The 27,338-nt window shown below is 40.3% G+C and overlaps 1 protein-coding gene and 2 long non-coding RNA genes across 4 annotated transcripts in view; 1 reads left to right on the forward strand and 2 right to left on the reverse strand.

Annotated features, from left to right (window-relative positions):
• LOC101805469 (mucin-6) overlaps positions 1–1,699 on the reverse strand; it is a gene marked incomplete at its 3' end in the record, with an annotated part of 70,203 nt that extends 68,504 nt beyond the window's left edge. Inside the window, exon 1 of the mRNA XM_072038410.1 lies at positions 1,216–1,699. The remainder of the gene's footprint in view (positions 1–1,215) is intronic.
• A 117-nt stretch (positions 1,700–1,816) lies between these two features.
• On the reverse strand, positions 1,817–2,780 carry LOC140002658 (uncharacterized). The gene is made up of 3 exons (XR_011809770.1): positions 2,645–2,780; positions 2,390–2,529; positions 1,817–1,914 (listed from the first exon to the last, which is right to left on the reverse strand). It is a non-coding gene; the product is annotated as an uncharacterized lncRNA (long non-coding RNA).
• A 112-nt stretch (positions 2,781–2,892) lies between these two features.
• LOC110353304 (uncharacterized) lies at positions 2,893–26,030 on the forward strand. 2 transcript variants are annotated; one of them, XR_005266174.2, is made up of 4 exons: positions 2,893–3,500; positions 17,620–17,727; positions 23,312–23,450; positions 24,350–26,030. It is a non-coding gene; the product is annotated as an uncharacterized lncRNA (long non-coding RNA). The 2 variants fall into 2 exon arrangements; XR_011809771.1 differs by lacking the exon at positions 23,312–23,450.
• The last annotated feature ends 1,308 nt before the right edge of the window (positions 26,031–27,338 follow it).

Raw genomic sequence — 27,338 nt, forward strand, 5'->3', positions numbered from 1 at the left:
AGCAATGGGATAAGGACATGTTACTGTCTGGAAAGATGTTTAGTAGCCTTATACCGGATGAGATAAAGCCACCAGACTGCTGAAGGTACACTGCATGAAGGTTCTTTCCAATTTCACAGATAAGAACAGTACACTTAGGACACTGCTTTCTATATTACTATATTGAATTGCATCACTGAGATTATAATTCCCAAGGTCTTTTTTTTTTTTTTTAAAAAAAAAAAAAAAGTACATGAAAATGACCATGATTGAAATTCTTGCAGGCAAGAATAAAAATCAAAAAGTATCTCAACAGTGACATAAACATAATTCATCTTATCAGAATATCCTTAAGTGTTAGAGGCTTTGAAATACCAACTGCAATGCTCACCAATGCGTACAAATATAACAATTTAAGAATGGAAGTTAACTTCACAATACTTCTTGTCAGTAAAGATATGCAGTCCTGTTCCTTCCATACTGCCTTTCTACATATTGAATCCATTTTGAAGCATATTAGATTTCGACCAGTCATGTGTTCAATTTAACCAAAAAAATGTTCAGTCACAGATACTGTAAAAGAGTGAAGGAAGAAAATCTCTCACTAGACTATGTACTGTTATGTATCATCATTTAAAATGTCCACTTTATTCAGGAACAGTAATTAAGACAGCTCCCAGACTATCTTTAACAGAATTAGAAACAGGAAAAATAACGAGGTAAGACTTTCCAGATTTGATAACAATGATGATCCACATAAAGACAGTACCTTACCTTGAGGTGGCTAAAGATTGATGTACAGTTGAATGCCTCAATGAACTAGGGATCCTTTGTTTGATCACCCATACAAAATGATACTGTACCCAAGCGTAGCAACAAAAAAGCAAAATGATAGCACAAGAACTCTGGGAAATTACACAAGTTATTAGCGAGCTGGTTGGAAGCATCTGTGACTTGTGACCTTAACAAATAACTGCTGCTTTTGCCAGGATCAAGTGTCCAAATATGCCAACAACTTACTTTTAGTAAAGACATTCATGAAATCACAAGTTGGAGATATATCTCCAAAACAGAGTTTTCTTCTTTATTTTTTTAAAAAAATTTGGAAATTGCTTCTCATGGGGCACTCAAAACTTCAGTGTCATACCGTGCTTTGTTGATATCTTCACATTGATATCATCTGAGAATGAAATTGCTGAACATCATCAGAAAGTTCTTGAAACATATGACACTCACCTGCGAGTAGATCCGGTAAACTCAGTTTGTAATGTCCTGAAGTCAAAATCCTAGCATTAAGTTCAAACGTTTTTTGTGTTTCTCTATTTTTATCACAATTTCCTACTTCAAATTACAGAAGTTGGTGAAGTTCTCCCCTGCCTCTTTGACACTAGAGTTCCATGGATATCAATGCAAAAATAGGCAGAAGCATTCAAAAACATCAAAAACTGACTGAGATATGGTTCTACTCTTTCTAGTATGACAATCCAAGATCTTTAGTGATTATCTGTGACAATTTGACATTGGAGCTGCTCTCAGTCTCTCCTAACTAGATAAGCCTGATGTACTTAAATCTTACTAACCAAGAACACTGATGTGAACTGAACAAAAATACTAAAATAAAACAAATATTGTAACTGTGGTTCTGGGAGCTTGTTTGAAGTTAGTGTGGAGTGAAATACAGTGTTAAAGAGTAAATTTCTTTCTCCCCAAGGCCTACTCAGCTCTTCCAGTTGTGTCTTTATGCTATAGAACATTATACGAAATATATGTACTCCATTGCATGCTTGCTTACAAGCCATAAATAAATAAATAAATAAATATAATCAGTCATGAACGTATCGGATTGACTCCTGTGACATATTCAAGCAGACTCAACTCTTGAAAATTACTCAATTTCAAAAAGTACAGTAGGCTCATGCAGGTGTGAAGGGGTGCCTGATTAAGAAAACATCTGGTGAATTCAAAATAATTTAACCCATAAACTCATAATGAAGTACCTTTACCACAAGCTATCCTCAAATAGGGTGGCTAATCACTTAAACTATGTTAAAAGCACCACATCCAAACATGATGCAAATTAAAGTTTCTAGCCAGAAGTTATGCCTGCCAAGTCAGAACTACTGCAAGCACAGAGGAAGTGATAAACAACAAAATAACTTTCCAAGATACTGTGTATGAGTCACTTATTTTTCAGTATTCCTCTGGAAAATGATCCAAATCCTCATCACGTAAGAAAGACTTCTATCGATTCTAAACAATTCATAGGCCCCTTCTAACAGAAAAAAAAAAAAAAAAAAAAGAAACAAACAACAAAAACCCCCAAACTTCCTGATATTCCTAGAATTTTACTTGTCATAACTTAGATTTTAGCATCTTTTCAAAAATCCTTTAGCTATGGTTAGTGACTCACAGGGCGGTGTGTTTGGTAACAGCAGTGCCTTCACCTCATGGGCTCTGGGACTTAACCAGCACCAGCTGCGTCTGAGCTGCCGATGTTGTGAGCAGGCTGTGGGACTGCCATTGTGACTTCCTCATTAAAACCAAGTTTTCCTGAAAAAAAAAAATGAAAAAAAAAGTGACTAGAAAAATTACAATATTAAATGGGGAGGCTCCAGATGTTTTTGATTAAAAAGAATGGAGAGGATTGCAACAAATCCTCACTCACAGCATCCTCACGGCCCAGCCTTTCTCCCTGAGGCACATTTTCCCCCCAGGAAACCTTCTTGGCCTCTGCTGCCCTCTGTGCAGTTGCCTCTGTGCTCCCAAGTTTCTCCCCTCTGAGGCTCAGGGGTTATTTTTGCTTCCTACTCTTCCCAACAGTCACCCTAAGCCTTGCACTAGGGGCTTCCTCACAGCACAGGAGCATTCTAGACCCTTCCACAACCCAACACATGCCTGGTTTCCCTCAGGGAAAGCCCCACCCCTTCCTGAGGATCATAGCTGCCTTGAGGAAGCCAGCCAGCCTCTTTTAGGGCTGCATACTATAAAATTCAGGATAAATGGCAGACAAGTGCATAAAATTTGTACTGTTCCATGTAGTTTGAAAAAACTGATTGGGGGTGATGATGGACCGAAATGGTTTGCCAGAGGCATTGTGTGACTTTTTGCTTCACCTGCAAATACCACAGGGGTCCCTGACAGCATATCTCAGTAGGGAAACATGCTAAGGTTAGCCTTAAAATCTGCCTCTTGTTTTTGTATGCTGAGAGGATTAATGTTTTGTCAGAGGATGGGGAGCTGTCTCAATGTGACTTTGCTTCAAGCAGTCCCTGAGGGAAGTTCCTGGCCTCTGAAGGGCAAGCGAGGTGCTCCCCTGAGAAGTGACCATGCTCTGAGCCCCCTCCTTTCAGCGGCAGCTCACTGGCATATCCCACAAGTGGCTATTCTGCAGTCAGTGGTCATCATTTCATCTATAATGCCTGTCTGAGCTCCTTGAAGCCATCACTCAGAGGGAACACTTGCTGTGATTCAAGTAGTCTGCAGTGTCACTGAGCATACCCTGGCTGGCTGCTTAAGCAAAGGTAGGAATGGCACATAACCATTGGGCAAGATCATAGTTTGTCTAAAATGTCTAAATTTGGTTAAAAAAATGTCCATCTGTGATGCCTGTGTGAGCTGGTGGAAGTTTGTTACAGGCCTGGGTTTATTTTCTTAGCCACAGCGCGTTGCCACTGCTGTTACACTTCTGTTTGTTTTGCACCTCAAGTGCAGCAACCTGACTGATTTTAACACCGAATTTTACTCCTGTGGTTTTAAAATCAGTTCTGAACTCAGTGAATATTTAGATATCTCAAAAAAAAAAAAAAAAAAAAAAAAAAAAAGCCAATAAACTTGGTAAACATTAAGTGTCTCCTGATAGAAAATAAATTCTGACATCTATCAAAGGTTTAGTTGTATTTACAGCTGTATTTCCATAATTTCAAGGACAGTACATCCTTCTTGTGAACAAAAACCCCACCCAGCCACATTTGTTCAGTTTGATTTGACCCTAAAGCTTCTTTATTGGTAGCTTGCAATTATGAAGCTTTTTATTGCAATGCATATAGATATAGAGAGTCAAACAGAATTCAGTAATGGGATTGATGTAGTCTATTTTGATTATTAAAGTATTAATTATCATTTTCCTTAAGTTCTTTGCTGTAATTTGTTCAAGAGTATGTATGTTTTGCTTTAAAATCAACTTACCTGGGATATATCAAGAAGTAGCATCTTTTTGGTGTAATTTATATTAAGCACATTAAGAATGTATGTTCTCTTGAGCTCTAGGCAAAGAGCAGAAAAATAAAAAATAGAAATTTTAAAACTGTTTTTCATTTTGTAGACCAGTCTTTATTTATTTTTCTTTTCTTCCTCCTTCTCTTAGCTATAAGTATTGTTGCTTTAAATCTGTGGGGGACAACATGTACTTTGCTATGTCTGGACTTCAGGATTCTGAGTATGATAACAATCTCCAGTGTCACCTTTATATCAAGGACTCCAATAAAATTTTTAATGTTTGCTCTTAACCGCATTTCCAGGACTTCAATTCCGCAATCAATGTACGATATGTTTACATACTACTAGTACTCAGTGAGTCACTGTATTGTATTTGCATTCAGTGATGATGTTAATAATGCCAGATTGTAATGTCTCTGCAAGTTCCATTTGGTTCTTTAATTTTTTTATTGTTATTATTATTTATCTCATCTTGTATGTATTGTGTCTGAAGAAACTTCCTGGATGCTTCTATAGTTTTGTTAGAAGTAGTAAATTGAGACCTCTAAAGCAGAGCAAATGTGGAGAAAACATCTGCGTGCCATGTTTTGGTACTACTCCTTTTGGGGCAGTTGCTGCTTATAGGAGAGCTTTCAGAGTAAGGCACTGCCTACCTGAGATAAGAACCAAGTAAAGTTGTTGTTCTCTTTAGCACTTTTAATAAATCTTGCTGGTTAATTTGTGCTTTCTGGATCCAAGCAGGTTCTGTGATTTTATTTAAAAATAAGTGGGGAAAGAAAGACTGTCATTATATATATATATACTATATATACACTTTATCGGGCATTATCTAGGCAACTATTTATTTTTTTCATTAAAGAGGCTATGTGGTTGGACTTAACTAGTATGAGATTTATGAGGATGGGAACTCTTTTCCTACAGCACAACAGTAATTTATATACAGGGGCCATTCTCTGTCAGTGGGATTAAAAAAAAAACAAACTTTTTTGCTGTGAGAGTGATCTTTTAATATTTCTCACATAAAGTGTCATCCACATATGTCTTATTGAATAATCTTAAACGATCTTCAAAGTTTGGGATCTGTTTTGAGTTTCAGTTTAGTGTGTCATTCATTCCTGGTTTCATATCTTTCACTTTATTTCCTTCCTACTACAAGGGTTAGAAGTAATGCTAGCAGGTGTATAAAAACATCTAAAAATCACAGAACAGTTGAGGTGGAAAGAGAAGTCTGGGGATCATCTGGTCCAACCCCTGCTCAAGCAGGGCCACTCAGAGCTGGTTGCCCAGGACTCATGGTCAACTTGGTGTCCACCATGACCGCCAGGTGTCTTCCTGCAGAGCTGCTTTCCAGCTGGGTGCCCCCCAGAATGTGTTGGTGCCTGGTGTTGTTCCTCCCCGAGTTCAAGACTCTGCACTTCTCCTCTTGAACTTGGTGAGGTTCCTGTCTGCCTCCTTCTCTAGATTATGTGTCAGAGTTGCTCTGGATGGCAGCACGACTCTCTGGTGCATCAACCAGTCCTCTCAGTTTTGTGTCATCTGCAGCCTTGCTGAGGGTACGCTCTGCCCCATCATCTATACTATTAACGAAGATATTAAACTGAATTCCCTGGAAACTGCTGTCAGGCAAAGCACTGAACACTCTCCTTATATATTAAGTATTCTTGTTAGGTTTAATTGTTCAAAGTTATTTTGATTTGTTTTTATAATTCCAAACAATTGTCTCTGTATTTTTTAGTAAGTACAGCAGGGGTAGTTCTTTAAAAAGAATTATTACTGTTGGTTGTTCAAATACTTAAAAACTAATTTTATTTTATTTTCTCTAATGATCTTTTCTTCTGGCTGTCTGAGGTCATGACTTCTGGCCTAGATCCCAGCAGTCCACCCTCAGCTCTCTTTTATCCTCATCCCTTTTTTGTGCCAAGGCTTCCGTTATTCTGCACCATACAAAAATGTTAGACACACCGCTACCTCCTACTGCCCAGATGCCAGACAGAAGAAAGGACTGCAGTCAGTGGGATGCTACCGATTAGAAAAAAGTTGATGTCTCTAGGGCAAGGCAGACAAACTGTCACAGCAGTCAGAGATGCTAGGCAGCATTCTGCAGAAGGTCCAGACCTAGTGATCATCGGCAGAGCTTGGTCTAAATTCCCTGCTCTAAAATCACATGATTCAGATGCCATTTCCATTTTAATGCAGACTGTTTCTGCAAGGGCTAAAATGACTTGATACTAATTTGCAAGATTTGGTTTATCTGCCTTCCCCTGAGCTGCACAGCAAGGTGACTTCTCCTTTAGGGTAGGATGTTATCATTTAATCTCTTCTGTTCCCTGCTTTCATTACTAACTCCCACTGCCACCCACCCTGCTTCTTTACACATCCTTAGCAGTGTTTAATTAACACTGATCTGCCAGGCATTAAGAAACTTTCTTGGTTTTGTGTGCTCACCAAAAGATGAGGATAGCAGAAGCAAAGACAGCACTAAAAGCACATATTGTTTTACTGTTAGTTTGACTGCTAAGAGCTTATGGCAGGACCCTATGTTTCCCAGGGTACCCATCACAGCCATTTGCCAACAAAAACTGACTGACTCCTTCTTTGCACCAGTCTGTCATACAGAAAACTAGATACAGGCTTACCATTGTTTTATTCACTTTGAGGACCTGTCATCCTGGATGACTGACTGCTTTAACACCAAAAGCAAAGCCTGATATAACAGCCATCTTCTTCCAGTGCCCTGTTTCTTTGCTGTTAATGCAATCCATGTGGTTTCTGTGTTGTCTCTGCTGCGTAGGCCTTTGTGTAATTTGTGTGGGCACCACAGATCTGCAGCCTGAGAACAACAACTGTTCCTGACAACAACTTTATGCTGCATCTTCATATGTGGTAACAACTGAGGAAATGTTTGTCATTTTGAGATTTGTGCCTTTCAAGACAAGGAGGATTGGCAGCCATTCTGAATAACAACATTTATCGTAGTCCCAAAGCCTGTTAGAATGGTAGCCCGCTATCATGTTTCTTTGGGGTCAGTTTATAACAAAAGGTTGGCGTCATCAGTGTACTGCACAGTTTATAAACATGTACAAATGTGATTGCTAGGATGGAAAGAAACAAAATTGGTTTGCACTGCATCCTCTGAACATCCCCTCAGAAGAGTATGTAATACTGTACAGCTGCATCTTTTCTTGAAAAGAAATCTCTAAAATTGCAGGAGTAAGTGATCTATTATGCTAAACAAAGAAGCAATTTGGAAAAAATTAATCCTTTCATTAGGCACAGCAAGCACTTACAATGCAAAGGAGGAGGATATATTTTTACTGTTCTGGTTTATTGGGTACAAGATAAATAGGTAATTAAAATGGTACTTAGTGATACTTCAGTTGCACATTAGTTCATGTGTTTGGGGGTCTTCATTTCTGCATGAAAGGCTTGGGCAGGACTTTCACTTGCCAAGCAGCCTAGGAGAGGAGCGTCATTCTGTGTCATGCTAATTCATAGGAAAATGCTGTCTTCAGAAATTCGGGGTGGAAATATGTACATGGCCTCTAATCATGTTTTTCTGTGAGCAGAAGTCAAAATGATTTGATAAATGGCTTCTTGCAGCCAATAATATAGCAAAATTTCCCTTGTCTGGCTATAGGCAAAAGTTTTCCAGTTTCTCCTGGTGTGGGTCCGGAAATCCGTTTTATCATGGAGAGAATCCGTGTGCCTTGGCAGGTCTGCAGTTCAAACTTGATCGCCCACCCAGAACTCCCTATTGAAATCCTCCAGGAGACTTGGCTGCTTCTGCATGCACTCTACTGTCCCTTAATTGATTAATATTGCTTCATTTATAACATTCTGTAGGCAGAGGTGACATTTGTATGGTTACGTTTGGATGGTGTTTGAAATATTGCTGAGTACAGAATGGCTATCACATTTGACAGCACAGTTAAAGCACTACCTGTATTTTATATGCAATTGTGAAAAGTGATTTGGGGATTTCTGAGTCTGAAAGCCAAAAAATTCTTTCTTCAGTCTGTGTACAAATTAATTATTTGGGGGGGGAGGACGGAGGAGGAGGGGTGTTTTGCAAGTTTTCACGTTTATCTTTGAAAGTAACAGGCAGAAAATGGACCTGGCATATGTTAGACAAGCTCTACTGCTTCGTAGGAGTCATTCCCTGGATTATCACAGGTTTAGCATAATGACATTTATCGACCTGTAAATATATGTTTATGCATATGAACATATTGCAGTTGTTGATGGAAGAACTGCAGAAACGTCACTGGCACTTTCCTGATAAGTAGTAAGCAATAGGTTGCTGTATACTTTACTGGCAGGTGAAGAGCAGCTGTGCCTTGTGATAAGTGTTTGGATTGTTTTGAATTCTTGCTTGTACGTGAACAAGGAAGTTTTTTGTAGAAATCTCACCATCAAATCATTGAATTTGCCTTCAGAGAATTTACATTCTTTAATTTAAATTTATTCGGTATTAATAAATATCAGAAAAAGAAACAAATAGCTTTTTGTTTGTTTGTTTTTAAGAAAAGCAAAGACAATTTAAGTGAAAATTATATTAAAAAAGATATTTAGTGTGCTCTATTATTATGACTTCTAAATATTGCTATGTTTACTTGCTTTTTTTTTTTTTTTTTTAAAAAAGTACTCTTTAAAGTGCTATACTGAATAAGGCAAGTAGAACAATTTTAAGCTATAAACAGTCATGGGATATATTCCAACCCTACAGAAAACAAACAAAAACAATGCAATTGGTTTGGAAAAAACAAAGTGAAATGCCACCATGAATAAAAGATGCTGATTAAAAAATGAAAAAATATATACTCAATATAAAATACTGTACATTGGTATCTAATAATGTTAAAGAAAAATAGTAGTGGTATGCTTACTTCACTGTCAAGATCTGAATGAATTTTAAAGAAACATACTTGTTATCATAAGCAATAATAGTATTTTAATTGTCTTGTTAAATCAAGAACTGTGTTGTCATTGAGTGCTCTGATTGGGTCATCATCAGTTGCTGATTGTTATTTTCGTTGATCATCGTTTATGGAGAGGTACTAGCCTTATGTTTTTAAAAATTAGCATCTTCTCCATTGTCTCCCTGGACTAACTATAGATGAAAAGTAAAATTAAGATCTAATTTAAAATGTTATTTCAAAACCAAAACTGTAATTATAGCCTAATTATTAACCATGCAACCTTAAATCTTATAAATAGGATGTGCTTAAATACATCAATGCGAAAGTTGAAGTCATAATATACTTCTGAGAAACTAGTAGAAAAATGAACATAAACCCTCCTTTTTCTATGTTCTTGGGGGAAAAACAAATAGTAGAAAGATAATCAATGAGTCAGTTCTCTACTGACACATTATCTTGGTTTTCTGTTTTCTCTAGAATAGTTAATCAGCCCAAAGGAAAGGATGTCCATGTTCCCATTTATTGACTTTATATCTACTAGCAAATTAAAGTAGCATATTTTTTGTAGGATGACTTAAGCTTATTTGGGATGGGATAGGAAATCAGTCATCCAAGTTGAGAGGCAGCTATAGTCTGGAAATACCTATGCAATTTCTGTTTCTGAGGAAGCATCATTTTGTAGGAAGGATGTGCCTGTGACTACTAGTAGAATGTGTTAATTTGTTTGATACAGGATCAGAGAGTGCCCTGAGAAACTGATTCATATTGTAGACACTACAGAAATGCACTACATGCTGCTAGTAGACCGTCTCCATTAGACAGGGAAAAAAAAAAAACTGGCTGCAGACAAAATGATGTTATTTATGCAAATCATATTCATCAACTAAGTTTCATATCTGACTTTTCTGTGCCTGAAAAGTTTCTGATAGGGAGCAGCAAGGTGATTTTTACAGAACTCAGCTGAAATCTGCTTCTGAGCCACCATAACGGTTGTTAAAGCCAAATGAACACTTTGGAAAAAATGCCCAGATGACAATCTTTTCCTTCTCATGGCTCAGAAACTGGACAATAACACTGTTATGGTGAAATTTGAAGGTGCTTGGCTAAAAATCAAAGAAAATGGTAGCATAATGCTGCTTAGATAGAATGAAGTATGTTCCAGGCAGCTGGATAGTTCTGAGTAATGAAGAGCCGTGTGCCCGTAATAAGTTGTACGCGCCATTGTGCAGCAGACAGGTAGGCTCTGTGTTATGGCTTTTCACAGTTTGAGCAGGTCTTTCGTGATATCTGGCTTGGTTCCAAACACCTACACTTAAACTTTTAATGTCAGGTCTTGTGTAACTTTGTAATTGTTCATAAATTAAGGCTTTTGTTGCAAGATGTAGGCTGCATTAAGAATGTCAACGAGAAATATGGCATGGGTTTTACAAAAAAATATGCTACTTGTTCATGGGTGAGTCATTTTTTTCTGTCATTTCAGGAGCTTAAAACAACACTGGGTATCTCGGGCTGGTATTGAGACAGGGTTTTAACCTTTTCCCCATGTGTTTATTTCTATTGCTTTAATAGATAGCAAACATTCTGTAATCTTGGAGTCCAATATGATAAGATTCTTTACTTTTCCCCTAACCATCATGGCCATCTAGCCTGCAACGTATGGTTTAATGTAGAGAAGAAAATAATAAGAATAATAACTGTCCATGTTTTCATAGTGATTAAATTTCATGGATAAACTTTTGCTGTGTGTAGAGTCTGAGTGAACATGCTCTACGTGGCAGGTTTTTGTGGAAAATGGGAACGGCCTCTCCCTTGTCAAGAGATACAGCAGCTCCATGAATACCCCCTCATTTTTCAGAGCTTGAAAAGTAGGCAAAGGACTTGAAAAGTAGGTGAAGAAACTCCTAGACATTGGCCAGTGAGCAGTCCTGCTGCTGGTCTTAGAAGAGACAGGTCACAGATGTGCATTCACTTTTCTCAGTGTACCTTGTGTGTGGAATAAATGGGGAAAGCTTTGTGTGAATAGAGCAAGATGCTCTGCATCCCTGCTGAGCATTAAAAAAAAAAAAAAAAAAGGCAATTTACAGCACCTGAAAATTGTAGATTTCTGACATTTCGTATGAATTGTCCCATAATCTATAAAGTGGAAAGCATTTTGATGTTAACTTTATCACAACTGAGCAGGATTTTATTTGCAAAAAAATATTCCTGAGATATAAAATAAGAGTATTCTGCTATTCTTAACTGTTTATGGTCAAATAGGGCCAGTAATCCACATTAGTATAGTATTTTCTGTGTGATGGCAGTTTGGAAATAATAAAAAGAACACAGAGCAAGATAGAAAAGATCTTTTTCTGCAGTTCTTATAATTACCCCTAATAGGCGAGCAGAATCACTGTTCATAATGTCAAGCAATGCCAGGCAATCTGTTCTGAGGCAGGGAATAACTCTTTATATTTTTTACTGATGGGAACATTTGGCATTTGCAGTTGCCAGACTATACATATGTTGGCACCAGATAAATTCTCATTATGCTTCTCGAATATTTTCTGCCCACTGAATGACTTGTGGCTGAAAGCAAATCTGAAGAACTCCTGTTTTCTCCGAGAAGTTCATCAGAAAGACAGTTCTGTTCCCTGCTGAGTCTGTGGGAATACAACCCCTCCTGCCCTGCTCACCATCAGGCTGCCTCTAGTCTGTGCAGCATCACTCCCTTTTCCTCCCATTGTGATCCTGTGCAGCGAGATTCATGGGATCAGAAATGAAGAAAAGGAAAAGGAGCACAGTTCTGGGGCTTCTTGGGACAGGCACTCATCTGGGAGGTGGAAAGACCTCCGCTGCTCACGTTATGGTTCAACAATTTTATATCACACTTTCAGTTAGGAGTAATTCTGGAATCTGTGCCTGTATTAATTACACTGTCATCAGTATTATTACAATTTGTGCATATTGGGCGTCAGCTTAAAAAAGATTAAATTGTGTGTCCTAGTGGACTTCACGTAACACTAGGCTAGAGAGGTTCATCAGCAGGAGAGCACAGCTGTATTTCTGTGCACAGCAAGTAGTGCTAAACACTGACAGATCTCAGGGCTTAAAACCTGAAACCTATACCTTGACAGATGAGTTTACACTCATTTTTTTCATTGTAGCTGCTTCTCAGTGGGGGTGCTGCTTACTTGTGTGTGTATCTGTTTGACACCAATTCTTAGGTCAGGAAATTGGAACTTCATGTTTCTGAGGATTACATTATAAGAAATTACTTATGTAAGCAAGCAAATCATACTTTTTTTTTTTTTTTTTTTTTTTTTGTAGTTCTGTCATGGCAGATTTTACTGACAGAAAGAAAGGGAAATCTTACTCCTGATAGTTACTTGTAACACATTATCTTGCTTGTCTTAATTAGTCTCAGTGTGGTGTCTCTGACTTCTACCTATACCATGCCAGGGCAAACAATACATGCAACAATGTGGTGCAAAGTTGGCTTCATGTCATTTTTTTTTTCCATCTTCGTTTGAGATCAGCTGCATCACTGTCTTTGACAATCACTCCCTGAGCTAGTTCTGCATGCTCATATTGCTTCTAATTATCTTTTGTTTTCTAATTATAGCTTCACTGGGTGGTAGTAGAGCTCCTGCCCTTCAGGGATTGCCATTGTGCTGCTGCTCCAGGCATGTCATGATTCCAGAAAGTAAAATGCACGTTCGCTTTCCTCTGGGAGTAGCAGCTTGTTTTTATTTTGGAGCAAAGTCAGTCTCACCTTTAACAAATGCAGTAACATTGCAGAGGGTTTTCACAGCCAGCATTACTTGCTTCTACAGTGTGATGGCTCCTTTTTTTCTCTCTGAGTCATGCTGTCCTCTCCTGGGAAACAGTTACCGCCTGTATGTATCTGCCCACTGTGTCAGGCAGGAGGAGAAACTTAAAACTTTCCAGTCATCATTATTCTCCCATTTATCTGAGGCAAAAAACTGAACTGGTTTAATTTAAATACTGTAATTCTCAAGAAAATACTCCAAATTAGATCATGGAGGCGATCTCAATGAACACTAATTAGTTGTCTCATGGCACTGAATCTGGACAATTAATCATTGCATGGGGAAGTGCCTGCAAAGCGTGATTCTGGATGCTTGGAAAGGCCATATTTGAAAGCCCTCCTGTTACTCACATTTCAAGGAAGGCTGTGCCAACCAGCTTTTCCTACTGGTAGTACTCTGAACACTTCCCCTGAGAGGCTGCTTGCTGGTGATTGCAACAGACTCCCAGCAGGTCTGCGGCTGTAGAACTGTGAACAATGCCAGGAGAGAAAGTTGGTTAATAAGTTACAGTGCCCTCAGGTTAGTTTATTGTGAGTGACCTGGATCATGGTGCGTGCTTTACGATGCAGTGGTTCGCAGCGTCTTGTTTCAGGTGCCCGCTTTGAAGTACACTGGGATATAGGCAGTCCAAAGACGATGGGAAACCGGCAGCTCATGTACATTACTGCAGAAAAGTAAATAGCAAACTTTGAGAGGTCACAGACTGTTTTATTGCTTTTTATTTTTTTTTTCTTCAGGATTCTGGAATTTGAGCAGTACAATTGGCTGACAGAGGAGCTAATTAGAGGTCACGCAGGGCATGAGACTGGCAACTGTCACCCTCTGAAGGGAACAAGCTTGAGTCTGTATTCATTGGTCTGGCCTGGGAATACAGGGTGCAAACATAATGATGAAGAGAAACTGATTCTGCTGTTTGCAGATTTCCTTCTCCTTCCCCTTCCCTTGGTCAGTGATTTTCTACCAGGAGAAGGTCCTTATTATTTTCCATTTTCTGTGCAATGTCTCTATTTTCTCAGCCCCACCATATGTTGGCAGTAAATTTTGACAGGATACTGCTGCTTAATGTTTATTCAAATAGTTTCATCTTTGGAACACAGTATAAAGGCTGTCTGGTGCTTACACTTTCCCACAGTGCGAGGGAGGAAGTGGTGTTAGTTTCCCTGTATAGGTGAAGAAATGGAGAAGTGACTCATCTGAGATTGCACAGCCTGTTGGCATTACTGCTAGAGAGATGGCTCGGTGCATAAGTATCTCTGAGAATGGTACTTCTGTGGAAAGAATTCACCTTTTCAGTAGGAAAGCAGCATTCTTCTGATCAGACTTGCTTAGAATATCCTTTCCAAGTGCCTCATCTCCATACTAATCAGTTCCATCCCCAAATTTCTGACACAGCTAATCCCCTGCTGAAGCTGGGGCTTCTGTCTGCAGAGATGCTTTTGGTATTTGTCTTCTACCAGTCAAGCTTTTTGTCCATCATCACTTGCCCCACGTGCTCACTTGCTTTATATCTGCTGAGAGAAGCGCATTGCAGAGGAGGCGTGGCTGCTAGATGTGAGTGCTGGAGGGGTGCATCAGGTGACAGAGCTGCCTGACCTGGCAGCTTGGGTGCCATGCTGGGAAAAACATCCTGCTTCTTAATTTTATGGTTTACAAATAAGGGTATGATTTCAGAGATTCAGTGTGTTTCCTCACATCAGCTGGTCTTTGAAAATCATGTTCCCAGTCTGAGGCAATGAAAGGTAAAACAGGTTAGCTTAAATGACTGAATAAATTGTAGAATTTAATGTATGACTGATAGTACTGTATAAATTACTTTGTTTTACCCACAGCTCCACTGATTCAACTTACTCTGTCACCTAGCATCTGTTCTTTGCTCCCCAGTGGTGGGGAGCAGGAGAGGTGGAAGAGCATGACAGGCAGCTTTATCAGTCACCACTTGCCTCTGGAGTGAACGCTGTCACAGTGAGAAGCTGCAAGCAGCTGCTGCAGCAAGCACTGTGCTGCAGTGAATCAGTGAACTGAGCACAGCTAATCACAGTGAACCCCGCTGTTAAGAATTACACAGGAAGATCACTCAGCCACAGCTGCTGAGGCACTGCTAGTTCTTATTCAGCAGAACTGGAAGTCCCAGCTCTTGCCTCCACCTGCACAGTGGGTCCAGTGAGTTTGCAGAGAGAAACCAGGGTTTCCTTTAAGTAGCTCAGCTCTGGAGCCAGGAAGTCTGGGGAGGAGCTGCAGATACTCCTGTTCTGGTATGTGGAGGCAGATGGAACTGATTGCTCAAGCACCCTTGGCCCACAATGATCTGAAAACATCACAAATAACATGTTTTCTCTCTAAGCCAGTCCTGAATTGGTGTCTCAGTGCAGTGAGTAATAGGCCTGACAGGGTTCTGTCTTCAGGGGCATGATATTCTTCTGTCAACCAATCCTGCAGGTGACATTTTCAGATTGCTGCCCAAACTATTTTGTATTGTTGCTCACCAGGCTTAATAGCTTATGCACTTAACACCAAATCTAACTGTATGCTAGTGGTGATGTATTAGAATATAGGAATTATTCCCAGCATGAAGTATTTTTTATTATCATTTTTAACTTTACTTTCTTCATTCTTGGTAGTTGCCCTAATATTTCTAAGCAAAAAATAATAGCTAGTTCTAGTGGAAGAATTCCAGATATCTGGACACAAGATAGTATGTAAGTGGATTTCACTGAAAATCTCTGCAGGAACATGTGTGTGTATAAATATACATACAGACTTAAAATCATGATTTCTCTTGTATCTTCTTGAGCAGGGGTGGGACCAGATGACCTCCAGAGGTCTCTTGCCACCTCAGCCATCCTGTGCTGCTTCTTAGGAAATTATTTGAGTGTTGTAAAACAGACAGCTCTCTGGTAGTTTGTATTATGTCCAATTAGATGCAAGGATTAATATAAAATATTATTCTGGAGTGGATGTGTTGATAGCATAGTTCTGCTGCCACCTTTTTGTCTGTGCTGGCTTGCTAGTTTGCTTTCATGTTATCTTTCAGGAAATCTGGCAGCCCCAGATCTTCACACCTCTTAGCCATTTGAATGATTGGATCTGAATCGGAATCCTTTTGAATGGATTAAGGACAGTATTGTCCACCAGTCATTTGAGGATGGTTTTGTGTATTTTTACAGGCTCAGTTCCAGTAATTAGCCTGGTCAATCTATGATACAGGAAACTCTGAATTAGTTAAATATGAGGCAGTAAAAGGCATGCTGATCTTCACTGGGTTCTGTTCTTGGAGGTGGAGTGCACTAGGAAAAAGCTATGTGTGTTTGTTATTAAGCAGTGCTGTGGAACAGCTCCTGAATAGTGCAGGAATGCAGTGAGGCCATGCCCTGGCAAGACATCAGTTATTCCCAGTGTTTGGCTCGGTCTTGGTCTGTCATTGCTGAGGTACGGGATAAAACACCTGAAGTCTAAGGGCCTTGGGAAAAAATGTCAGCTGGCAGTCAGTGAATAGTTGTTGAAACTAAATAAGGCAGCTGAAACACTGGATTGGGGTGCAAAATTTATGGTGTGTGAGCCCAAAATAGGGTCCTTTTAGGGGATGCTAACTTGCACATTGTTTTTCTCTAACCATTGGTTAAAAAGAGTAATTTAGAAGTGTTAGCTCTCCTAAACCAAGTGTACTTCTTCCTCTTTCACTGTTTATTATTATAGACCAAATACAGCTATTGTACAGAATGTCTCTAAAATTTGCTTCGTTTGGTGTAGTGAAGAAAACAGGAGGCATCCGACCAATGATAGTGTAATGCTGCAAAAGTATGGCTTTGTGTACAATATGTCAACCTTATACAATGCATTGTTTAATTGCAATGTACAAGGCCTAGAGCATACAAAAGAATCCTCTAGCTATCAGCTATAGGAAAGCTTAGAGTTTCAGGCTGAGTGGCAAATGTCTTTAGCCTGAAATCTACAGTTATACTGTCTTCTCTAAAGTAGTAGAAAAAAAGACTTTTAACCCAAGAATTCCAAACCAGTGAGAGGCAATGAAGAACTTCATGCACCATGGCCATTTTTTAACCAACTGATTTTATTTAATTGATACATATGTATAAACTATTTTCATTAGTGTTATTTTTATTACCAAAAAAAACTTTATAATATTATTTTATACAGAGACAAACCAACACATTTCCCATTATTTTTAACCTACACTAGAAGACTGATACAACCCTCTTTTTAGTAGGAGTATTTATGAATTATTGCATGGCTTAACACCTATCTTTAGAAGTAGAATAGTTATTTTAAAATTCTGTGATTCAGGTCCTGGGTTGTTCAGCATGGATGGATTGAGAGAAAAGAAGTTTACAAAATAGTTTTTGTATGTGTCATACTTTTGTATGTGAAAGTGTCATAACTAATTATTTTGTACGTAGAAATTTGTATGGGTTTTGAATCAGATGCAGTGCTGTCTCTGTAAATTCCCTGTATGCACCTTGTTCGCTGTCACAAATGACCATATCTTTGATCTACCATGAGGCTGAGATTCAGTATTTTCCTCCTCTTTCTTTCAGCCTTCTGGTGTGGTCAGGTTGTGTATGGTGCTGTGTTTGTTGCATTGGAATGCAACAAAAGCTCCTAAGGCAAAGGACTCTATTTTAAGCAAAATGAAAAGAGCAAGAATATGTATATAGTGACCATATTTTTTCTGATTACAGATCTTTGCCTTGAATCCTTTTCCTAAAAAGAAGTAATGATGCCACCTACTGGCCGAGGACAGACCATTTCTGGGATCAGGTACTTGGTAGTGAAACATGTATATTCTGGTGAGTTGCAAGTCTCTTTTTCCAATATTTGAGTCATCGATCTTTGTCACAAATACTCCACTGAGGCAATTACTTCTGTGTGCAGTCAATGCGTTATGCAGAATTGCATCAGTAAATGGAGTAAAGGAGTTTAACAAAACATTAATGTTTAATATGATCTTCGTTGTCATTTAATTGGTGAAACCAGTGTTAATACATTTTTTCCTTGGAAAAGTGTAGTAATTGAATCAATTCACACCCTTGCTACCCATGTGTCTCAGTCAGGAGGTCTTTTGCATCACTACTTGAATGACAAACTGAGTTTTCTATGTCTCCTGACTTAAATCAGAGGTCTCAGCAGAGGAGCCATCATTTTTGAACCAAAGCCAACAGATCCCTCAGACCCTGCTGCTCTTTCTTTTAGTATTTGTATTTTTAATGAATGTTGTAACATACTCTTCAGGAAGCTGTGAGTATGCTGTTTCTTTGCAAGGAACCAGAACAAGACTGTTACAGAAGCAGTTGTCATGTTCTTTGCTATTGAAATATGTGCTGTTTATGTATGCCTGACCAGTGGAATTATCTGGAAAAATACAGAAAAACCATCTCTGTCTCTGACGCTTTAAAGTTAGATGCAGGACCTGGCAAGTTAATCCTTAGGGTTTCTCTTAATATATCTTAGAAGAACAGGTCGCATTCCTCTTCTCAGTTAGAGGGAAATTTCTCTTGAGACTGCCTTCACCCTAGTTTGAAGAGACAGATTTTGAATCCATTCTCTTAAACCCTTTGCAGAATGACTCTTGCTTTGAATCATTTCTTCTCCATAAGCTTGGATCCATTTTATAGTCCTATTTGTCTTGTTTCCTCAAGTATTAGCTGCTATCTCAGTACAATTCCTGGAACTGCAGAAAAAAAGTGAAAAACTTGTGTGTGCACCAGAGTACTACATCACCTGATGGAAATCTGAAATTCTGTTCATCTGTAAATGAACAACTGTTCATTTCAACTGGAAAATGTTACAAGGAAAATGTATAAGAAAAAGGATTCACTAAACAGGCCTTTCTCCTTATTTGAAATATTTTTTATTATAGTCCCATTTGACTTCTGTGCTTGCTGCTTTCTGTACACCATGTAAATGATGTTGTTCTTCCTCTTTTCAGAAAACTGATGATCACAAGGAGACAGGTGAAGGAAGTTTCTCATTTTGATCTTGCTGATTTTTTGCTGATTTTATGTAGGTCCCAGGATACTGTTTGTGGAAAGCCCAGGCCTCTTGAAGGCTATGGAAATGCTTTTTCGTGAGTAACCACATGAGGGCACTGAAGAGCGTGACATTATAGCATTCTCTCTGAAAAAGAGCATTATTTCTGATGATGTTATCATCTGTACCAGCTGCAGGATGAAGTGAGGTCCTCTGGATGGAAATGGAATGTTAAAAGTTTTTCCTCTGGGAGAAATTTTCCTCCTGTCACTGGCCACCACTGAAGAGCATCTGGCTTCATCCTCCATATGTCCACCTCCATCAGGTGTCAATTTACAGATTAAACCCTCACTCAGAACCTTCTTTTCTCTAGGCTGAACAGTCCCAGCAATCTTGGCCCCTCTTGATGGGGGCTGTGCTCCACTTCTTTAATCATCTTAGGAGCCATTCTTGGGCTCTCTCTGTGATGTCCATGCCTGTCCTGTCCTGAGCAGTCCAGAACTGGGCATAGTACTCCAGGTATGGCCTCACCAGTGCTGAGCATCAGGGAGGAATCACATCCCTCAGCTTGCTGGCAATAGAAGAGAATAGAACAGTTCAGTTGGAAAGCCTGTTCTAATGAAGAGGCTCTCCATTCTGGAAAGCCTCTCTAGAAAGCCTGTTCCAGTATTTCATCACTCTCATGGTAAAGAAGTTTTTCCTAATGTCCAGGCTGAACCTCCCCCAGTGCAGCTTTCTGCTGTTCCCTTGTATTCACTGGTTATTAGGGAGAAGAGGTTGCCTCTTAGGCTTCTTTCTCCGAACTAGCCAACTCAAATGTCCTCAGCCTCTCCACATAGGACACACCTTCCAGCCTATTATTAGATCAACTCTCTCCTCTGGATACTTTCAGGGACGTTTTTACTTTGTGGAAACCAGAACTGCACACCATCTTCAAGGTGGGGTTGTACCAATGCTAAATACAGAGGGAGAATCCTGACTGGCTGTTTATGCTGGGTTTAATGTGTCCTAAAATGTCATTTGCCCTTTGGCTGCCAGGCACGCTGCTGGCTCACGTTGAGCCTGTTGCTGACCAGCACCCCCAGATCCCTTCCTGCTGAGCTGCCCTGCAGCCTCTTATCTCCCAGTCTCTACCCATGTTTGGCCTTACTCTGTCCCAGGTGCAGCACCTGGCAATTTCTTTTGTTGAATTATTTGCCATTGCTAATTGCCCAGTGCTCCCTTTGCAAGGCCTCTCTTCCTAAAACCTGCCAGTTTTGTACCATCAGCAGCCTTGCTGTGGATACATTGCAGTTCTGTATCTAGGTTATTGACAAAAATGTCAGGACTGGCCCTAGATTTGAGCCATGGGGGGAACACCTGGGAATGCCCTGTGCAATGCAGCCAAGAATACCGCTAACCTTAGTGGCAAGGGCACGTTGGTGACTCTTGTTGAACTTGGTGTCCACCAGGACCCCCAGGTCCTGTTCTGCGAGGCAGCTTTGCAGCTGGGCGTCCCCCAGCACGTCCTGGTGCCTGGGATTGTTTGTCCCCAAGTGCAGGGCTCTGCACTTCTCCTTGCTGAACTTCGTGAGGTTCCTGTCAGTTCCACGGAGAGGCTTGTGAGGCAGGATGACTATTTGGTTTTTCCTTCGTGGGTGCTGCTGACAGGACTGCTGCTGTGCAAATCCAGCATCCCTGTTCAGCACAGGGAAAGGGTCCATCAGAAATTCACAGAGGTGTACAAGTCCTTCCCAGCTTTGGGCCCAGGAACCTCAACTTGGGCCGAGACTGTCTCAGAGTCTGGGGCAACTCTGAGCCACACAAGCTCTCCAGAGTCCCCCCTTATCCCCAGGCTGCAGCCAGCCCCAGGGCCTGCTCCTGTTCTTCTGCCACATCTCCTGCGGGGATGGTGCCAGGTGCCCCAGGTCACCCAGCTTGTACCAGAGCCCTGCTCTTTGGCCGTGCGATTTGGGCGCCCTTCTGTGGCAAAGACTCAGAACTGCAACCCTCTTTTAGGCTTCGTGCACACCCCAGGCATCCCCATCGCCACATAAATCTGCGTTTATTTAGGAGAGGTGTCCCCCGAGTCCTAAAGCCCTTTGTAGGAGACACAGGCTAAACACAGCTCCCTGGAAGGGCCGAGAGCTGGCAGATGCCCCGCAGAGAGGGGAGGAAAGAAGGGGTTAAGGAAGAGAGGGAGGGACAGGCTCCAGTTAGCAGATGTCCAGGGCTGAAAGTAGGTCACCTATTTCTGCCTGGGAAGGGATTTGAAAGTCGATGCTCCATCGATGTGCAAACAAAGCCAAGTAGTAAGGCAAGGAATAAAACTGAATGTTGGAAGCTTGTCAGAAATACTCTGAGTACACAGGGCTGCTCTAACACACCAGACAGATATTAATTAAGGCTATCTAATAAAAAATGTACTTTACCTGCATGTGTGTATATACAGTCACATATGAGGGAAAGGCTAATAATAATAACAACAAATAGTGAAATTAAAATAATAATAATAATAAAGTCTTTGAAACCTATAAACTCCAGAAAAGCAGAATTTCTCTCATTGCACACATACAAGGCTTGGACAGATGTGGGCTTAATTCTGGTTTTCTCTCAGCAACCTTGGGCACAGTATTTAGCCCTAGGTTCTCAAGGCTAAGTACTAGCCTCTGTTGATGCCTTTGTCACGGCAGCCAGGGAAGCCAGAAATTGGCAAACAATTCTGAGGTTGTGATCCTTTGTGTGCCCATGATATAAAAGAGGTTAAATAGTATTGCCCAAGCATGTCATGGGGTCTCTGCAAAACATTCCCTATCTCAGAGGTTGGACCTCTACAAATTGTTAATTGTGAACTTACACTTTTTAGGAACCTAATCCTGGCAGTTCTCACAATTACATACATGGGGACAGCAGGTTAGGGTGGGTAGGAAATGCAGGGGGAGCACAGGAAAACGAATCCACAGAAAGTGGATTTCTCTGGCCAGGTCAGTATAGGGTCATGTTGCAACTATTTACAGTGTCTAATTCAGGAAAAAAATAAACTCGAGAACAAATTCTGACTGACATAAAAACAGCTTCTCTAGCCAGTTCAGCTTCAGTGTGCCTAGGTGTCTAGCACGTACTAATTGCTCCTGAGATGCCATTGTCATAAAAAATATTGGATTTACTGCAACACAAAAGATCTTTCAGGTTTAAAAAAAAAAAAAAAAAAAAAAAGACAATTACTTTGTACAATTTGTTCAGCAAACAAAATATTTCTTAAATTTCTGTAGTTTTTATCAGTAGCTAAAGCATCAATGAGAAACTTCTGAAAGAGTTTAGATGCTACAGAAGACACGTGGGTGGTTTTCTGTTTGTTTGGGAAGGGTATTCCACAGAACAGTTATCAAGCACTCTTTAGAGCTTTCTAGTGCAGAGTCTCCCAAGGCCAATTTCAAAACCCTTTTCCACTGATGTCCTTCTATTTATTTCATATCAACTGCATGACTCTGGGGAAAGAATCTGTCAGCTGGAATCTTCTAGCACAGCAGATTAAATCAGCTAGCTAAAACCTAGATTAGGGAGGTGAGGAAATGTTTCACATTTGCTACAAGCCAAATCCTTAGTGAGATAGTTTGAATTTGGAAACATTTGCTCATCAAAATCTCATCTGGGGTGGAAGACTGCCCTTGATGTTCAGGTTTCTACCTTAATCCATCCCCTGGTTATCTTGAGGTCTGTTTTCTCTGGATATGGCATCCTTGGTGTACCCCTGACTCTTTTTCCTAATTTTAAAAGGGTTAAATAGGACTGGCCAAGGGGGTCATGAAGTCTCTGCAAGGTATTTCCTATCTCAGAGGCTGGAACTTCATGAACAATTAGTTGCAATCACTTACCTTTTAGGAACCTAATCCATTTCACTGCTATTCCTCCTGTTTGCATATATGCACCATGCTATGGGGACAGCAGATTAGGACAGATGTGAAAAGAGGGGAGCTGGGATACAGAAAACATCTTTGTTTTCCTAGAAGAAGCACCATGAAGGTAATTTCTCCACCTTGTTTTTCCTCTGTGCTAATTTAATCAGTTTAGCTACTAAAAGATGGACTTAAGTTGATCATAGTGGTCTTTTCTGGCCTTCAAACAAAGAAATGTTGTCTTTCCTCTGTTTATTTCTCTCTGAAACAAGGCAGTGAAAAGCAGAGACAAATTCTGGTTTTAATGTTGCAGTATGAAAACCCCATGCAAGTTTTCATCCTGACCATTTTGGGGATGACACCTCTTTTCTATGGTGGAACTGAAAGGGAAGAAAGAGAAGGGAGAGGGAAGGTTTGCAGCAAAAATAAATTGCAACTGGTGCTTATGACATACACTTGATTAGATGATTATTCCCTGGGCTCACAAGTTTGTCCGTATTACCTAGCCTATTTCAATCCTCTTTTCCAGTCCTATGCTGCAGTTTCACAGAGATATGAAATCAGTAGTTACTGGGCAGCTGTATCTTAGCTGGTTGGAAAGTGACACAATATATGCACTTGGCATGCTTGGAAAGCACGTTTCTTTTCCCGGGAAAAGTACCATAAAGGTAATTTCTCTACCTTGTTTTTCCCCTGTGCTTGTTTAATCAGCTTAGCTATTAAAAGATAACAAGGGTTTAGGACTATCATTAGCCCAGAGTGGTCATGTGGTTGTACTGGTAATTAGCACTGCTGTTGAACTCAGTATTGTTTAATAGGTAACTACAAAAGCAGTACCAACTGTACATCTATACAAGCAAGAAAAAATGAAGGCCTTCTCTTCTTGAATTAATATTCAGTTATTTGTTTAGCTGAGTTTTTTTTCCTTTTTGGCTCTGTGACATTAGTATGTATATCCAAAGCATTAAACTGCTTGAAATGGGATTAGGACACTACAGTCTAAAATTGCAGTCCTGCGATCCTCCTGCTCAGCTGCTGTGTAAGCTTTAAGGTGTCAAAAATCCCTGGGAAGGCTCTGAGAGGGCCAGATATCTCACATCTGAATCACAACACAGAAAGTCTGTTTTGCTTGTCTGAGACTCCAGGAGTTCAGCTTGGTCGCTATCCTGAGTTCTAGGCATGCTTCCAGGACACTGGACTCTTCTCAGCTCCCAGCCCTTGGCTATATTTGCTTTTGAAGCACAGCCAAAGGGAGAAGAAATGAAGATGGGTGCTCCTCATATGCAACAGTCTACAGCTTAGCTCACTCAGTGAGGTTGTGGCACAACAGGCACAAATTCCTTTCTTTGCCTATGGGAATTTCAACCTGCACCTCTCAAATGTCCCCATAATAACCACCAGGTAACAAGCTCTCCTGAGGAGAGCCCCAGGTTCTGCCAGCTGTCAGGGCAAGAAGAGCACTGCTGTAGTCCAGTCACCAAAGGCAATTTCTCTGTGTCTGCAAATATATTTTGTTGGAGATTACTTAATGGATATTTAATTAAATTATGTTCACTTGTTTTCGTAGTGTGACTTGGGTCTTAGCTTCAAATGCCAGAGATATTAACAGATTGCTACAAAGAGCTGAAGAACAGAGAAGACTATGACCTCAGGAGGTGATGGACTGAGAGGGGGGTGACATACAGATACGCTAGGAAGTACTTTATGTGACTTCTGCATTATATCTAGCCTAAGAAATGAATTCACAAGACTTCTAGAAAAACAAAACAAACAAACAAACAAAACCCCTACATCTGGTTAATCAGCATCACAATTCCGTAATAGTAATACTTTGAAGGGAAGTTACCATAGAAAGAACTAAGATGCAAGCAGCAAAGAAACACTGCAGTGGGACTGTGGAGAGGATTTTGATGTAAAATAATGAAAGGATTCAAGTATAAGAATATTAATGCAATTAGTGGCATCATGCAATTGTATCTGCAAAGTCCTAACTTTGTTCAGCAGAGAAGTGATTTGGAGCATACTGACTGTACAAGGGATCTGTGTTAACTGGAAAGAAAAAAAACTTTGTTGACAAAGGTGCTGCCAGGACACTTGCCTAACTGATGAGCTACTTTGTGATCCGCAGCAAGGAAGGCCAAACTTCTGTGTCTCTCGTTTCACTTCACTGTTTAATTATTTCTCACTGAAGAGGCTGTCTCTTTTAACTGATTTGTATGATATATATAATAGCTAACCCTTTGGCTCTATTGCATTATTGTAAATACTCACTGCATGTGGTTTGTTTCTAAGAGCCTTCCAAACTTAAAAGGAAGCAAAAGCCTATGAACTATGCAAGTAGCTGAATATAGATGCAATATTTTTGACAAGTGTCAGGCAAGAAGTTGCAACAAATACAGATAAAATCCTGTAATAACTTAATACCAGACTGTTGTGCTGCAAATTTTCTTTATTGTCACATGTTACATTACAGGAGTTATCAAGAGGGAAACTAGAAATGTTGGCAGCTGCACAGAAGGTTAGACAGGGATTTTGTCATCCATAGAGGGTTAACATTTCTTAGGAGGACTCTAACCAGAGCCATTTTATCACTCTTCTCCAAGACAATCTGCATGTGCTGCTTGCAGCCCAGCAGTGAGATAGAAGCAAGCTACTTCATGTTTGTCTCTTTGATATACCAGAAGCGTTCATTTTCCATGGAAATCTGGATTTCTGTAGAAATTCATCCCAGCACTGTGGTTCAGCTACCTTGTCAAAAACAGCAAGCAATGGAGCAAAAGAACAGACAATGACAATTGACAAGAATCAGCAGATAGGAACTCTCCCTGGCAGCAATAGAAGATAACAACATCCTTCTGCTATTCCTCCGTATCAGTAGGTTAATCCAGAAGGAGAGGGCAAGATAAATATCACTAGAACGATCAAGAAGCAGAATATAAAAGTTCAAGCTTTATGCTGTACACTGCAGATTCTGAAGGGGAAGTGCCAGGCTCGTCTTGTTGAGATAATGTGTTTTTATGACTGTAGATTGCAAGAAGATGCACATCTTTGATGGACTTCATTTACAGGCCATTTTGGTCAGACTGGAAAAGGGAAGTTGTCATTTGAGAAATGTGGTGTCTCATTCAGCCTGGCTTCACACAATGCAAATGCATCCATGTCCACATGAATGGCCATGTGTCCCTCGAAGTTAGTTTGTACACGTATTGACCAATCAATTCAATTAAAAAGGGTTGAAATCTCACCAATATACTTGTGCATCTCATCTGGAGCTTGATGTAGAGGGACAAAACTGAGCCTGTTTACCAGTGATGATATGGTGGGCTGGTTTGCAGGTCTTTTGGGGTTCAGCACAGCACATGCTGTCTCTTGTCAAAAGTGGGTGTGGGGGTAAATGTTACAGGAGATAGGGAGCTGAAATTACTGTGGGAGGGGAGAATATAGGGGACAGAGTACATGTCGCTTAAAGGCTATACTTAGTTATTTCTGCTGCTTACAGTATAACCTGGTTTATTACCAGGACCTAATTTGGTGTCTGGTGTTAATAATTAATGTAACAAGGCCTTCCCCTGTTACCCTTGATTTCTAATTAACAGTGCTATAAGTATTTTCAATTGGAAATAAAGTATTGGCCTTTCATTTGGACAAAACCAACAGGTCATTGCTCCAAGGAAATCACCCTGACACTTACATGGGTTTGGTGGTAGCACAGGGAACAATGTTCAAGATCATCAGGCTTCCTCTTCTGCACCCTTTTTACCACATAGTAAGGTACAAGGAGCCTCCAACAGACTTTGTGAAATTGCCTTATTCTGCACAAATAGCTTTTGACCATGTACACCACTGTTTCCTTGATGATTGTTTTGGGTCCCTTCCAACTCAGGATATTCTGTGATTCTACGATCCTCTGAGAAGATGGGAGAACCAACCTGCAGAGAGAGCTGGGGTTAGTTAGCCAGGACTGCTCCACCGTGGGGCTTCTCCACTCCTTTGGCCACCCAGCAGCCCACATGTTGTGCCCATACTCTGCGGCCAGCAGATCTCCAAAGCTAACAAGTTCTGTTTGCTTTTTGCTCCTAGGTGATAAGCCATATTTTTTCGCATCAGCTCCCAGCTGAGTGCTGGAGAGGTGGGAAAAAATATGTGAGAATGGGGGAGGATAATCAGTACTGATCTAACCCTCCCATGGTGACAGGAGGGGGCTGACTAAAGGGCCAGGTAAAAATTGAATGAGTTGGTGTCAAAGCTTCCCTCTGTGCCTGTGCTCTTTCCATCAGGACTGCAAGGATGGTGTGGAGGTCCATCCTGGTCCCCAGCAGTTTTTCCTTAGAAATGCTGATAGGATCAGTGTTAGAAATGAGATTAGAAGACTGAATTTGAACATTTTGTTTTAACTAAATGGATTAACTTTTGCGTTTGGTACAGCCAAGCATCCACGTTCCCCCTCAGCAGCATAACCATGAAGTCATTGTTCAGAAATGCTTCTTCCCTCTTCTTAAAGCTCCTTAGTCTTCACAGTTTTAATAAGCTGTTGGGCTAAACATTAGTCATTAAAA

Source organism: Anas platyrhynchos, chromosome 5, assembly GCF_047663525.1.
Source record: "Anas platyrhynchos isolate ZD024472 breed Pekin duck chromosome 5, IASCAAS_PekinDuck_T2T, whole genome shotgun sequence".
In the NCBI taxonomy this organism is placed as follows: Eukaryota; Metazoa; Chordata; class Aves; order Anseriformes; family Anatidae; genus Anas; species Anas platyrhynchos.